Source organism: Moschus berezovskii, chromosome 3, assembly GCF_049115385.1.
Source record: "Moschus berezovskii isolate FMDL1 chromosome 3, NW_MosBer_1.0, whole genome shotgun sequence".
In the NCBI taxonomy this organism is placed as follows: Eukaryota; Metazoa; Chordata; class Mammalia; order Artiodactyla; family Moschidae; genus Moschus; species Moschus berezovskii.
The window spans coordinates 115,613,060-115,624,495 of record NC_142462.1 but is presented as its reverse complement, the minus strand read 5'-3'; the positions used below and the strand labels follow the sequence as shown (position 1 = coordinate 115,624,495).

At 38.2% G+C, this 11,436-nt stretch overlaps 1 long non-coding RNA gene across 3 annotated transcripts; it reads left to right on the top strand.

Annotated features, from left to right (window-relative positions):
• The first annotated feature begins 3,776 nt into the window (after positions 1-3,776).
• Positions 3,777-10,618, top strand: LOC148778414 (uncharacterized). Of its 3 annotated transcripts, none has more exons than XR_016036527.1 (3): positions 3,777-3,991; positions 5,818-5,989; positions 10,531-10,618. It is a non-coding gene; the product is annotated as an uncharacterized LOC148778414 (long non-coding RNA). The 3 variants fall into 3 exon arrangements; XR_016036526.1 differs by lacking the exon at positions 10,531-10,618 and adding an exon at positions 8,189-8,523; XR_016036528.1 differs by lacking the exons at positions 3,777-3,991; positions 10,531-10,618 and adding exons at positions 4,111-5,589; positions 8,189-8,523.
• The last annotated feature ends 818 nt before the right edge of the window (positions 10,619-11,436 follow it).

Below are 11,436 nucleotides of genomic sequence, written 5' to 3'. Positions count from 1 at the left end.
TATTGAAATACAGACCTAAACTGGTGCATTTTGTTTTGGTATGTTATGCCTCAAAGTTGCTTTTAAAAGTTGCACAATTGCAGGAATCTGGTTGAAGGGAGATGCTGATTTTTCTGCTCAGTTGCTCTGTCAGGGACAGATGAGAAGCAGCCATGAACCCTGAGGAGTCTCTGGGTCTGGATCAATGAATGTACTGAGCCAGGTCATCAGAGTCCCCACGGAAGACAGGTGACCTGCCAATTATCCCTGTGTCTGAAGGCACAGCTTTGCCAGATGAAAAGCACGGAACTGCATGTTTTAATAAAGATGGTTAGAAACCCATCAAGGTCACATCCTGTGTCTCCTTTGCCAGATACCCTGCAAACTGGGGAATCTGAGACCCCTTCCAGTTTCCTTCCTCGTCCTTGGGTTTGTGTTCCCACCAGTTATTTTCCACCTCTCTTTCTGCTCAAGCAGTGTTGCTCATTTACAGATTTTTCCTTCTGGTTTATGCTCTTTCAAAGTGGGTTTCTGTTAATTCCTACCCTCCTACGACACCACTGATTTCCTGAGTTTGGTCCACGGGTAGTTTGTGTTCTAAGAAGAGCTGACGAGCAGCACTGTGGACAGGCTGCTGGCACAGAAATGCAGAGCTGAGTCCGCTGCCTCAGTGGACTTGATTTCCAGGCTGCAGGGTGAGTTTTGGGGGCACTCAGCTGAAAATCGCTCTTTGAACACAGTTGTATCTTCTGTAATTTTTCCATTCCACAAATAAACCAAAAACTCAAATGCTTCCAGCTTCTTGTGATAGCAGTAAATATTAATATGTCCTTTAATGGGGACACAATCCATCTTTGCTTTCTGGCCTTTTCCTTTGACCAGATGACCTGGACTTTGGGTGACCTCAGTATCCATGGAGCCTGTAAGGAGACAGAAAGTTCACAAAAAGTCCTAGATTTGACAGCCATAGGAGAAATTCCTAAAATTTGAATCCAATACATTTGCCTCACCTGCTCCCCAGACAAAAAGAGCCACACAGCACAGGAGGTTGAGGCCCATGGCTGACTCCAGGAGAAAGCAGGCAGTGGCTTTTCCTCTCAGGCTCCTCATCCCCCTTCAGCACCTCCTCGTGACGTGGTCTCTTCCTGTGGTCATCACAGTCCCTGGGTACCTGAGACTATAATATTTCATAGGCTGACAGGACAAGGAAAGCTGGTGAAATAACCAGCATGCATTCCAAACTGCTTTAACTTTCTGTTTCCTGATTCTGCTCTTCCATCACTTTTTTAAATATAAAAATCATTTCTCATGAATAATTTGTTTGCTTTTTAAATGTGTCAGTTTGCCCCCTCTGCTTCTGCCTTCCCTCTCAGACTACACAATGACCACAATGAACCATATAACTTGCGGTATGTCAATCATAACTTTTGTTGCACTTATAATATGGTATAGCAGCTATTTTATGTTAACACACCAAATTTTGAACTATACAAAAGAAATATTTGTGATGGACCTGCAATAGATCTAGGCAAACAATAAAATGAATGATCTTGCCTGAAGCAATCAGCTTGGAAGGTAGATTTTCCCAGAGAATTTATAAGTCCTTGTTATTTTTCTAGGTTCTATCATTCTTTTCTACCAGGTCTAGGTAACCTAATCCCGAAGTTCAAATGTTTACTCAATTTCTATTACCGCTTTTAGATTTATGTAAGAATCTGTAAACTATTTATTAATCTGTGTTTTATATCTTTGAAAATTATCTAAGGGGTTCATTCTGTTTATACTTTGTTCTGGTCATGTTCTTTTTTATTCGATAGTGTGTCTGTACCAATAATTAATGTTTTGCACATAATTTTAGATAATTCAATTTCATTAATAAATAGAAAACAAATAGAATCCCATTTATTAGTTTGTCAGAATTTATTATCCATTCTTGAATTTATTCACAGTAGTTTTTTCTTCTGGATTTTGGTACTAGTACAAACGGGACTGCCTTCTCATACCTTTCTTTATCAGTTCAGTTCAGTTCAGTTCAGTCGCTCAGTTGTGTCCGACTCTTTGCGACCCCATGAATCTTTATAAATCAAATTGTAATATTTCTCTATACCTGGGAATATAAAAATTGAGCCTTAGGGTCACCATGTTAACTTTACATACGAAGACAAAATGCTTTTCAAATTAATTAAGTCAAATGATCTCAAGAACATTTTATTGTGTGTTTTCTAGTGTTCCACATCTAGGACTCAACTGGCACAATTCTTTTGCCAGTCTATTAGGATAAAATGGTATCTGACTGTAGTCTTAGTTTGCATTTTTATGATTGTTAAGGAGGTTGAATATATTTTTTTCTGTTTACAGGCCACTAGTGTTTTCTGTACATGCCCATATATATATATATATATTTTGTTTGTTTGGTAGCTATTATTTATTTGTAACAGTTCCTTATATATTTTGTCAGTTACATTTGTTACCAATACCTTTTGATTTTGTGGCTTGTGTTTCACTCTTTTTAATTTTTTAAAAATATGTTTGTGTATTTCTTTGCTGCTCAGGGTCTTGGCTGTGGCACACAGGCTCACTGTTGCAGCCTGTGGGGTCGAGTTCCCTGGCCAGGGGTGGAACCTGGGCCCCTTGCATTGAGGACACCGAGTCTTAGCCAACGGACCCCAGGGAAGTGCCTGGAATGTTTTTTATTGATAGTTCTAATTTAGTTGGGTCTGCATTCTTTTTATGGAGTATACACATTTAATTCTTTATAAGCAATGCTTTCATACTTCAAGGTCATAAAGATAAATTCACAAGTTATGTATCAAACAGCTGACATTTTGAATGTTGCACTAAAGCATTTAATTCTTTTATAATGTATGGAATTTTAATTTTTAAAATCTTTTATAACAATTTGTCCCAGAAGAACATTTTGTGTAGTGCCTTATTCCTCTGCATACATGCAGTGATGGTGCTATCATCTATAATATGCCTATATAAGCATGCTGCCCTTTCAAGTCTATGATTTTCCATTTGTAAATTCTTATGCCCTTTTCATTGTCCTAAATTAGGAAATGGTTTGGTGACTCAAAGAGGAACCACCTTATTTTCTACTTGTTCAATATTATCTTCCCTATTCTCTATATTCCACATAAATATCAGTTTACTTGCATCAAATTTCATGAAAATACCTGTTGTGATTTTGTTTTGTGCTGCATTGAATTCATAGATAACAGTGCAGAAACACTACTGGCTTAATTTTTTCATGATCATGGTGTAAATCTTCCCTTATTTCAGATTGTTTAAATGTTTCTTTAAGATTTAATATTTTTCTGTATTAAAGTCTCATTTACCTAATCAATTTGTTTTTATGTATTTTATATGTTATTTTAGAATTTGTAAGTGGTCTCTCCCTAAAAATATTTTTAACTGTTGTTAGAATACAGAAATAAACTGACTTTTTATATTCATGTTAAATTCAGTACTTATTAAATTTGTTGTTGTTAATAACGCAATGCTTCTTTGGATTCCTTTGGTTCTTCTTCCAAATTTGCCATCTGTCTTTAATGACTTTTTTCCTCCTTTTCTTATTCACACTCTTTTCTCTTGTTCTGCTGATTTGAAATTCAGCACAATCTTGACTAGAAATTGTGGCCCCATTCATTTACTTATTCATCAGCTATGTTTGACGTAGACAACTGCAGACACTGGATATGTGGTAGGTGCTATGGGGGTTACAAAGTGTAACACTAGATCTTACTATTAAAGGAGTTACTGGCATGACAGGATATCTGCAGATCATTATCCCCAGTGCTACTGGACCAGGTTCATCTTGGCTGACCCACAGGAAGACAAAACACTAGATGCCCATGTTTGGAGCAAGAAGAGGTTTGTTTGTAAGCAACAAAGCAAGGAGATGAGAGATCTTATGCCCAAGTTTTAATTGGGTTGTTTTGTGTTTTTTAAATTGAATTGCCTGAACTGTTTAGATGTTTTGGATATTACTGTTTTACTGGTTTTATTTTTTGTAAGTATTTTCTTCCATTCTTCAGGTTGGATTTTTGTTTCGATAACTTTTTTTGTTTTTTTGTCTCTTCTTTTTTTCTGTGAGAAGATTTTAATCTTGATTAGGTCCCGTTTGTTTATTTTTGCTTTTGTTTCTTTCCTTTGTAGAGACAGATCAAAAGAGATATTGTTAGAGTAGATGTCAAAGAATGTTCTGCCTGGGTTTTCTTCTGGGAGTTTTATGGTTTCTGGCCTTGCATGTCGGTCTTTAATCCATTTTGAGTTTATATTTGTGTATGGTGTGAGAAAATGTCCTAATTTCATTCTTTTATGTAGTTGTCCAGTTTTACTAGTACTACTGATTGAAGAGGAAGTCATTTCCAAACTGTATATTCCTGCATTCTTTGCCATAGTTTAATTGACCATACATGTCTGGGTTTCTTTCTGGGCTCTTAGTTCTATGTCCATTTTTGCGCCAGTACCATTCTGTTTTGATTAGTATAGCTTGGAGCATTCACTGACATCAGAGATTGTAATATCTCCAGCTTTATTCTTTTTTCTCTTGATTCCTTTCACTATCTGGGGTCTTATGTGGTTTCATTCCAATTTTAGAACTATTTGTTTTAGTTCTGTTCATAGGCATTTTGACAGAGACTTCAGTAAATCTGTAGTAGAGACCTTTTAACAATATTAATTGTAGCAATGGCCAATGGGAAAAATAAGAAATGTATTCACAGACTTGACCAGCAGAGAGTCAGCATCCAAATTTTTCTTTGCAAATCATGTGCTTTGTTAAATATTCTCCTTAATTATTCTTAACTCACTAGCTTATTTTCATAAGCAAAATATATTTCTTCTTAACTTTAACAATATGTTTGATTTAGTCTCTTTTACTTTAAAGCAGAGCAGTACTAACAGTTGGGCACACAGAAAATGAGGCTACTTTTGTGATCTCAGTTTTGGTTGCTGTAAACACTAACTTCTGGAAAAGGTCCTTTTCTATAAACCTCTATACTGAGGTTGAGACATCAACTGAGAAATGTAAAGACTAAATCAAAGTAGGAAAATGTAAAGTCTTTGCAGAAAATATTTTAATAAATAAATTCCTTATGAGTATTAAGAAATGCATTCATAATATATCTCTTAAAATAATTTCAGGAAATACTATGAAAAATTCAACAAAATGTGTACAGAACATGATTGATAAAGAGAAATATACAAAGCAATAGTAAGAGAAGTTAAAAGGACCTCAGTAAAATACCATGAGGGGTATTTTGGGAAGGGGGAAATGTTCTGTGTCTTGATTGTCATGCTGGTTACATGAGTGCAAAAACTTGTCAAAAGACATCAATATGTGCCTTAAATGGGTGCATTTTGTTGTGGGTATGTTATGCCTCAAAGATGCTTTTAAAAGTTGCATGATTGCAGGAATCTGGACAAAGGGAGTTGCTGAGTTTCTTGCTCAGTTTCTCTGGCAGGGATAGCTGAGAGAAGCAGTGATGAACCCTAAGGAGTCTCTGGGTCTGGATCAATGAATGTGCAGAGCCAGGAGATCAGGGTGCCCAGGGAAGACAGATGACCTGCCGATTATCCTTATTCCTGAAGGCACAGCTTTATCAGGTGAAAAACACAGAACTACATGCTTTAATAAAGATCGTTATTAATCCATCAAGGTCACATCCTGTGTCTCCTTTGCTAGATACCCTGCCAATTGGGGAACCTGAGACCCCTTACAGCTTCCTGCCCCATCCTTGGGTTTATGTTCCCACCAGCTGTTTTCTTCCTCTCTTTCTGCTCATCCAGTGTGGCCATTTACAGATTTTTCCTTCTGGCTAATGCTCTTTCAAGGTGGGTTTCTGTTAATGCCTACCCTTCTACGACACCACTGATTTCCTGAGCTGAGTCCACAGGGAGTTTGTGTTCTAAGAAGAGCTGACATGCTGCGCTGTGGACTGGCTGCTGGCACAGAAATACAGAGCTGAGTCCGCTGCCTCGGTGGACTTGATTTCCAGGCTGCAGGGTGAGTTTTCAGGGCACTCAGCGGAAAATCGCTGTTTGAACATGGATGTATCTTCCACAATGTCTTGCTTCTGAGAGTAAACCAAAAACTCTAACGCTGCTTCCAGCTTCTTGCGATACCAGTAAACATAAGAGTGTCCTTTTATGGGGACACAATCCATCTTTGCTTTCTGGTCTTTCCCTTTGACCAGATGACTGGGGCTCTGGGTGACCTGAGTGTCCATGCCTGCAAGGAAAGAGACAGAAAGTGTAGTGAAAGCTCAGGAGAAAGCCTGATTTTGCAGCCATAGGAGAAAGCCTTGAAACTTGAATCCAATAAATTCACCTCACCTGCTCTCCAGAAGATAAAAAAGATGCACAGCACAAGAGGCAGAAACACATGGCTGGCTCAGGGAGAAAGCAGGGCAGGGACTTTTTCTCTAAGGCTCCTCATCCCCCTTCAGCACCTCCTTGTGACGTGATTACTTTTTGTGGTCATCATATGGAAAATGAGACTAACATTGCACAGCCTGGGAGGGCAGAGAAAGCTGGTAAAACAACTAGTGTGGATTTCAAACTGCTTTAATTTTCTTTTTCCTGATTCTGCTCTTTCACTATTTGGTTAAAAATAAAAGTTATTTACATTTTAACCATTTATTTCCTTTTTTAACTTGGAGATTTGCCTCCTCCCTTCCCTCTCAGACAATGAACAGCTTGCTGTTATCAATCATAGTTTTCAATGCACTTAAAAAATCATATATCTGCTTCTTTAAAAACTTAAATGTTGAACTTATGCAAAATAATATTTATGATGAATATTTAGGGAAAAAATAAAACAAATCCTCTTGTTTGAACCAATCAGCTTAGGAGTTAGATTAGCACTAAGAATTTTTAAGCCCCTGTGTTATTTTTATAGACTTCATTATCTATACATGAAGACTTACCACCTCCATGTAACTACACTCCTGAAGTTCATGTTTTTATTCACTTGCTTTTCACTAGTTTTTCTCATTTATGTAAGAATCTGCAAATTTTGTATTAATCACTGTTGTATGTCTTTTAAATTTTTTAGTGGGAGTTCTTTTTCTTGGCCATGCTCTTTTTTCATTCAACATATGCCTATGATATTAAATCATGTTGTCTCATGTAGTTTTAGATAAATCAGTTTCACTAATATATAGGATTCCATTTATTAGTTTGTGAGAATCTATTATCCATTTAACCTCATGCACCCTCGTTGTTTTTTTTTACCCAGATTTTAATATTACTACAAATAGGACTGTATTCTTACACAATTCTTTACATACTTAGGTGTAAAGTTTCTCTATACCTGGGATTGTAAAAATTGAGCCTTAGGGTCACCATGTCTATTTTACATAGCAAGACAAAATGGTTTCCAAATTAATTAAGCAAATAAATAGTCCCACAACACTTTATGAATTATATTCAAATGTTCCTCATCTAGCACTCAATTGGCACGTACTGTTCTTTTAATTTTGTCAGTCTATTAGGTTAGAGTGGTATCTCACTATAGCTTTAGTTTGCATTTTTATGACTGCTAAGGAGATTGATATTCTGAATTAATACATTTATAGGCCACTGGTTTTTCTGTACATTGCTCTTTTCTCATATTTTTAGTAGATTAACTATCATTTATTTGTAACGGTTCTTCATATATCTCAGATATAAACTTTGTCATTTACATGTATGCTAATATCTTTTCAATTTGTGACTTGTGTTTTAGCTCTTTGTAAATTTTTTGTTGATATTTCTTATTTAGTAAAGTCTATCATTTTTTTTTTTTGGGAAGATGTGAATTTTTTAATTCTTTGTAAGCAATGTTTCCATAGCTCAAGTTCATAAAAATATACTCCTATAATATTTACCAAATAGTTAATAATTTAAATGTTGTATTTAAGCATTTAATCCTTTTAGAATTTCTTTCTTTTTTGCTTATGCTGTGAGAAAGAGTTTAGATTAATTTTTCTTCCTGTGGAGAACTACTTGTCCCAGAAGAACTTGTGTACTACATTATTCCACTACATACCTGCAGTGGTGGCTTTACCATATATTAAGTGCCTATATAGGCATAGTGCTATTTTAAATTTATGATTTTCCATTTGTCCACTTAGTTATACAAAATTATAAAATAATTCAATTATTAGATTGCAAATTCACATCACTTTGTAGTTCTTTAATATTATCTTGCATCTGAATGCAGAGTTCCAAAGAATAGCAAGGAGAGATAAGAAAGACTTCCTCAGTGATCAATGTAAAGAAATAGAGGACAACAACAGAATAGGAAAAACAAGAGATCTCTTCAAGAAAATTAGAGATTCCAAGGGAACATTTCATGCAAAGATGGGCTCGATAAAGGACAGAAATGGTATGGACCTAACAGAAGCAGAAGATATCAAGAAGAGGTGGCAAGAATACACAGAAGAACTGTACAAAAAAGATCTTCACGACCAAGATAGTCACGATAACGTGATCACTGACCTAGAGCCAGACATCTTGGAATGTGAAGTCAAGTGGGCCTTAGAAAGCATCACTACGAACAAAGCTAGTGGAGGTGATGGAATTCCAGTTGAGCTATTTCAAATCTTGAAAGATGATGTTGTGAAAGTGCTGCACTCAGTATGCCAGCAGATTTGGAAAACTCAGCAGTGGCCACAGGACTGGAAAAGGTCAGTCTTCATTCCAATCCCAAAGAAAGGCAATGCCAAAGAATGCTCAAACTACTGCACAATTACACTCATCTCACACGCTAGTAAAGTCATGCTCAAAATTCTCCAAGCCAGGCTTCAGCAATATGTGAACCGTGAACTCCCAGATGTTCAAGCAGGTTTTAGAAAAGGCAGAGGCACCAGAGATCAAATTGCCAACATCCCCTGGATCATGGAGAAAGCAAGAGAGTTCCAGAAAAACATCTATTTCTGCTTCATTGACTATGCCAAAGGCTTTGACTGTGTGGATCACAATAAACTGTGGAAAATTCTGAAAGCGATGGGAATACCAGACCACCTGACCTGCCTCTTGAGAAACCTGTATGCAGGTCAGGAAGCAACAGTCAGAGCTGGACATGGAACAACCGACTGGTTCCAAACAGGAAAAGGAGTACGTCAAGGCTGTATATTGTCACCTTGCTTATTTAACTTATATGCAGAGTACATCATGAGGAACGCTGGGCTGGAAGAAGCACAAGCTGGAATCAAGATTGCTGGGAGAAATATCAATAATCTCAGATATGCGGATGACACCACCCTTATGGCAGAAAGTGAAGAGGAACTCAAAAGCCTCTTGATGAAAGTGAAAGAGGAGAGTGAAAAGGTTGGCTTGAAGCTCAACATTCAGAAAACGAAGATCAGGGCATCTGGTCCCATCACTTCATGGGAAATAGATGGAAAAACAGTGGAAACAGTGTCAGACTCTATTTTTTTGGGCTCCAAAATCACTGCAGATGCTGATTGCAGCCATGAAATTAAAAGACGCTTACTCCTTGGAAGGAAAGTTATGACCAACCTTGATAATATATTAAAAAGCAGAGACATTACTTTGTCAACAAAGGTCCGTCTAGTCAAGGCTATGGTTTTTCCCGTGGTCATGTATAGATGTGAGAGTTGGACTGTGAAGAAAGCTGATCGCCGAAGAATTGATGCTTTTGAACTGTGGTGTTGGAGAAGACTCTTGAGAGTCCCTTGTACCGCAAGGAGATCCAACCAGTCCATTCTAAGGGAGATCGATCCTGGGTGTTCATTGGAAGGACTGATGCTAAAGCTGAAACTGCAATACTTTGGCCACCTCATGAGGCCACCTCACTGGAAAAGACTCTGATGCTGGGAAAGGTTGGGGGCGGGAGGAGAAGGGGACGACGGAGAATGAGATGGCTGGATGGCATCACCTACTCTGTGGACATGAGTTTGAGTGAACTCCGGGAGTTGGTGATGGACAGGGAGGCCTGGCGTGCTGTGATTCATGGGGTCGCGGAGAGTTGGACATGACTGAGCGACTTAACTGAACTGAATATTATCTTGAGCATTCTTTCCTCTTTTTTCCACTTCAATTTTGACTACTTTTGTCAAATTTCATGAAACCCCTTTTGTGACGTTGTTTAGCTCTGTAGTGAATACACAGATGATAGTGCTGAAATTGGACTGCTTTTCAGTTCAGTTCAGTTCAGTTCAGTTCAGTCGCTCAGTCGTGTCTGACTCTCCGCGACCCCATATTGGTTTAACTTATTCACAATCATGGCACGCAGCTTCAGTTATTTCAGATTTTAAAATGCCTTCCTCTGAAATTTAATAAATTTATGAATTGTTTATCTTTGTATAGATTTATTATCTTTTATATTTTCTGTTACTAAATGATCTCACTTTAAAAATCTATTGCTAGTATATGGGAATAAACTGACTTTATGTTAATTTTTGTTAACTTATTAAATGTTATTATAAATAATGCAATGCTTCTTTAGATTCCTTTTGTGCCTTGTAAACTTGTCATCTGTCTATAATCACTCTTTCCCTCTTCTTTTTTCATTTTCATGCTTTATTCTTGTTTTACCAGGCTGGAAATTCAGCACAACGTGAAATAGAAATAGTGATGACATTCATTGACTTACTTATCAATTACATATGACCAGAACAACTACAGGTACTGTATACTGTCATACATGCTCTGGGGGTTGGGGAGTGTAAAATTAGATCCTGCTATTCTCAAGACCTATTGTCATCCCAGGATAGCTGCAAATCATTCTCCCAACTGTTACCAGGCTCATTTTGCCCTAAGTACAAGGAGCCAAACTGCTGAGATTCTGATGTTTGCAGCCAAGTAAGGGCTTCTTCTCAAGCCAGCCAAGCAAGAGTATACCCTGCTCCCCTACCCTGTTGGGCTGACTCTGTGACCCATGGACTGTAGCCTTCCAGGTTCCTCTGCCCATGGGATTCTCCCAGCAAGAATACTAAAGTGGGTTGTCGTTTCCTTCTCCAAGGGATCTTCCCGACCCAGGGATTGAACCCGTCTCCTGCATTGGCCTGTGGGTTCTTTACCTCTGAGCCACCAGGGAAAATAAGACCTCAAATCCGCCTCCGCAAAGTCAAGGGGCACAGGGTATTTACAGGGTCATGAATGAAGCATGACCTGATGGTCTGAGATATGGGCTTCCCTGGTGGCTCAGTAGTAAAGAAATCCACCCTGCCAATGCAAGGGATGCGGGTTCGATCCCTGGGTTGTGATGATCCCCTGGAGAAGGAATGGCAACCCACTCCAGTATTCTTGCCTGGAGAATCCCATGAACAGAGGAGCCTGGCGGGCTACATCCATGAGGTCGCAAAGTGTCAGACACGACTTAGCTACCGCCCGGGAAGCTTGGGGAAAGGTGACTGAAAAAATGTGCATACATTGTCCTTCTCTGCTGGGGTAACTGAGCTATAACCTCTGCCCGTTCACCACAGAAGTGCTCAGCAAGATCTG